Source organism: Macrotis lagotis, chromosome 3, assembly GCF_037893015.1.
Source record: "Macrotis lagotis isolate mMagLag1 chromosome 3, bilby.v1.9.chrom.fasta, whole genome shotgun sequence".
NCBI lineage: Eukaryota > Metazoa > Chordata > Mammalia > Peramelemorphia > Peramelidae > Macrotis > Macrotis lagotis.
Window position 1 is genome coordinate 160,538,887 of NC_133660.1, and position 5,180 is coordinate 160,544,066.

The window sequence follows — 5,180 nt, forward strand, 5'->3', positions numbered from 1 at the left end:
TCTGCTCTCTAAAATATCTTCTGTTTTCTTTAAAAGAGGCTATATATCTCCTCTTTCTGAGTACAAATACTTGCTTAGCAGAGCGTAACTTTTAGAAACACATTTAAACATAACATAATTGGGTATTCAAAGAGCTATCTAAATACAGTAGTCTCATTACAAGGCTTTCCCCACGTTGCTCAAATCACACCACATGAAAGAATTAGCTATTCTACCTCTGCTTAAAGCCAAAGTTTATCTAGAATTAGGCACAGAGCTGGGCTTTTGGGCCAGAAGGGATTTTAGAGTTCATGAAATTCTACCCACTTTTTTTTTGTCTAAGTCTCCCTATTTCATCAAGGCTGGAGTTCAATGGCTACTCAAGGTCCCACCCTACTCCCAGTATGGGAGCCTCAACCTACTCTATTTCCAACTTAAGCTGATTTCCTTCTCTTTACTCAACCTAATAGGTCTCCAATCTAGGGGCTCACCATATTGGTATCCAACTTAGGACAGTACCTGGTAGGCTTAGCTAACTGCAGTGCCTGAAGTACATGAGATTATAGGTTTATATCACTATAGCTGACCCTACCCATTCAATTTACAGGTGTGACTGAATCCACCATTAACTTGAAAGAGGCTATGTATCCATTCACTTCAAGAATCTTTTCTGGAACTTTTCTCAGTTCCTCAGTTTGATCATAATAAGCACAGACTCTACCTAGAGTACTTTTAAAGTGAAGTCACAAGTTTGATCACCACATGGAAAGGTCAGTAAAATCACTTCCCAGTGCAATATAGTAAAAAACTAGTTTCATTTCACACCACTAATTATATACCTAGAAAGTCAATTGAATAATCTTTAAGATACTATGGAAGACAACAGGTTAAACAAGACTATATACCAATGCTCCAATGGACCAGTGAATTTAATGATGAGATGGTAACTTATTCATGGCTGTACATCCTTCTGTGATACTCTTATCTGTGATCAAAAATAAGTGCACCACAGAGGGTCTACCTAATATTCTGACAAAGATACCAAAGAAACATGTTCATCAATTAGTCCTTGTTCTTTCCATCTAACTGACCCATCTTTTTAAACAAAATGCTTATTTTCTAAAATATTTCACCTAACTCTCATCCTTCACATACCTCTCCTCTACCTCTGCTGAACCTCAACTTAAATTCTTTGTATCTGTGACAAATAACCACAGCACTATGCATAGTTTAAAAAAATACACTTTTCTCTCAAGGAAAAGTGGGGTGGAATGTCATTAAAATAATTTGACATTTCCTAAAGACAATTGAGCCCATTCATCTCCTTCTATTCAATTCTGGAGCCAATTCATTATCCATAGTAATGTTTGTTAGATGTAGGCATATAACATATATATATATATATATATATATATATATACATATATATACACACATTCATATATACATACACACTAATGGGTGAATTGTACATGTTGTCCATCTAATTGCAATTCTGAACAAGTAACATTCTTTACTCATATTTTTTTGTACGTGTTTAGCTGGTCAAATATTTTTGAGGAATTATGAATTTCATTTAGAAGACTAGACAATATTTCAACATTTGATATAATCAATACAAACCTATTCACAAACAAGAATATCTAGTGAACGTCACCATTCATAAGAATTCCCTCTCTGACTTGTATTATTCACTGGATTTCATTCATGACAGTGACCAAAACCTTGGGCAAATTATACAACTCTCTGTTTTATGCCTGACTTGATATGGGTCTACAAGCAAGGTTATTTCTTGTTATATTTTTCAAAGAATCTTTTATACTCTGGATATGTGAAAGGAAGCTATCAATATCCAGAATGAGCTGACTCAAATAATATTGTTTACCCATCATAAATCTTCAAGCAGAGACAAGATGAATGGCCATTATTGAGGTATGTTGTAATAAGAATACTTTGAAGGGTATTGGTTGAACTGGATGGTATTTGAAGCTTCTTTCAATTCTAAAATTAGGTAATTTGGGAAATACATTTTTTGTAAGGAAGTCATTAATATGACATTTTGCCTTAAAATCTAATTTTTCAAACAATAAACAGAGTGGATTTTTGGATTTTCTACATCTTTCAATCAGTTTCTGATGGTAAAGATATAGTCCATTATGGAATATCATCTTTAAAAGCCTTTCTGCTCCCTTCTTTTTAAGCATTTTTTTCAAATAATGAAAATGCACCATTAAAAAGAAAAAGAAAACCTTTGTAACAAATGTAAAGTCTTACATTGATCACATTCAAAAAGAAGTCTTATTCCACATACTGAATCAATCACCTCTCACCTAAATAACTATATACAGGACTGTAATGTTAACATCCAAATATGATAATTTTTCTGTTTTTAATGGTAAATATAATCTATTGTAATAAGTTTTGTAACTCTTTTCCATTTTGCACCTGGTTTCATCCTTAAACACCCTTGAGATGACTTTGCTTAATTGGGTCTCTTGCCAACTTGTTTTGAAATCTTACAAGGCAATACTGGTCATAATATTCTATCTCCTCTGTAAAATTTTACAAATGAGTTTATAGCCTAAAATGGTGTTGCTTGGTCAATGATTCAACTAATCTACTGATTCTTGTTTTCAGAATCTTTTGGTTTTCTTGTTATGGCAAGTGATCTACATTGGTGAAACTTTTGAATTAAATTTTCATAATCAATGTCAATATTTTTCCCTCACCCATTTTGGTATTAATAAATTGGCTAACAAGGTCAGGTTGCAGTTTCAATTGTACAATATAGTTTTATTATTTTTATTCTTTCCTCTAGCTTTGTGCTGATTTGACCTCTTCTCTAGTAAGTCAATTATCTGACTAATCACAAAGAACTGATTCAAAAATGATCCCCATATTAGTAATGAGTCATTTAATATCTGTTTAAATATAATCAAATTCATTTTTGATGCCATTCCATGTTCATCATGTCCAGAGTCTCCTCATGCTTTTCTGAAAGTATTTGTAATGTATAGGCATGTACTTCTGGATAATCAGCAAGTGGTGGGAATCCAACACTTGTTAGTTATTCCTGAACCATATTTTCTTTTTTTTAACCATTCTCACATCTGCTCATGTTTTCACTGAAGTTAATAAGTATCAGTATTTATTTATACATCAACCATGTTGTTTTATTCTAGAGAATCTTGCTAAGTTTTTCTTGGAATTTCTTTTTTTCTCTCCATTTGCAACAGACATTGTCTCTTATAGTGTAATTATTTTCATCTTACATAGGGGGATGTTTGGTTTTTTCCCAAATATTTATGCACACCACATTATAAGATGATTAAATGTCCCATGAAATGATGTTTTTGTTGTCTTTATCAGTACAATAAACCAATTCTACCAATTCTTTTATTTGCCTCTCTAATCTATGAGCCATTCTTCTTTTGGTCTGCAACTTCCTTTGTACTTTGGTTTTATTTCTTGTACAAATACCCAGATTAATAAAACTCCATTCCTTCTAGAATATGCCCATGTGTAGGTCACTAGATACCTATACCACATTTAAACTACCAATGTTAAGCTAATGTTTCTAGGCTCTTAAAAACATATAATTCCTTTTTTGTCCTCTACCCATTTTTTCTTCCACTCTACTATTTTTGCTGAAATGCAAGGATTCCAAACAGAACGGGAAGCCATTTTGCATTTTTTTCCATCATTTTATATTTCAAAACCAGGGAATTCATCACCAAGTGGTCACCTACTAGTGATGAGTCTAACTGTGCTTTGCCTATTCAGTCCTCAGAAAGCAGACATGGTATGTTATGGAAATCGATGGGAGATACAGAATTGAACCATATGTCACCATAAATGGCACTTGCATTTGTGCTCTGTGAAACACGCAAATGAGATTTTGATGTGAAGAGTATCTGAAAAAACAAAATCAATGAGACTTCGTTTGTGCTGTGATGATGCATGATCTAGAAACTGAATACAATCCAGAATACAACCCCATGTCAAGGAGGCTCCAAAACACCCCACCGACAAGAGTAGTTTGTAGTGATTTCCAGCTGATGCCGATTCGGTTTGCTAGCCCAGAGGTGAAAGTGTCAATATTCTATTACTATTCCCTGAAACAACCTCCTTCATAGAAATAATGAGATTCCTTTCACCTATTTCAGCCCATTATGTGATTAGAACAAACATTTTTTAAAAGGAATTTTGGTTGAATTCTTTCTAACTTTCAACTCAAGGGTTAAGACTATAGCTAGAGGAATGATTCTATCAGTTCCAAATATTTCTGTCCTCAGGGCATTGACATCATAACCACTAAATTCTGACAACTAGTTAATGGCCTACTTCAAACAACCCACTCCTAGATAATGACAGTGTCCTCTGCTCTGTCTACATAAATAAACAGCAGCGAACATATCAATGACTTGATTAAATGTGCTTGCTTTTGTTCTTTTGTTCCTCAGGGAAATTGTCAATTTGGGGGGACCACTTTTTAGCACCTCAAAATCAATTTTATAGGTGATGGATCCTTAATAAGGATTTAAAACCTAATCATAGAGTAATAAAATGTTAGAAAGGGCCTTGAACATTAAGATACAGCAGAAAGCATATTGGCTCTGAGGGTGTACAACCTAGGTTTAAATCCTATCTGTTACCTCCTTCTAATGTTTTCTACTGCCTATGTGACCTTATTCAAGTCACTTTTTCTCTTAGACTTCAGATTTCTCATCCATAAAAGGAAGGAGTTGAGCTACATAACCTCTTCCAAACACCACATTTAACATTTTTTTGGGGGGGTTGTGTTTTTTTTTATTTTTTTTCACATTTAACATTTAAGGAAACTGAGTCTCATAGAAGTTTTGACTTAGCTAGGGTCACACATTGAATTAATCACAGAATTAGATCTAAAATCTATCTCCTGAATCCCATTACAGAGCTTTTCTCAATTATACCACATTGTCTTTCTGTACTTATTTTTAAATAATATCCAAGGATAAATTATTAAAATAAAGTTTATTACTAGACAGGAACTGCTTTCCTGATATTTAAGCTGCAACATTAATGGTACCCCTACAGAAGTTTGAGCCCAATATCTCCCTTCCCATGAATGATAATGTACTATCCTCCTTTCAAGTTATCAGGAATAGGAACAGCATATTCCCTGCAGAATGCTTCCTCTTTTTCCCTTTCCTCCTTTTCCC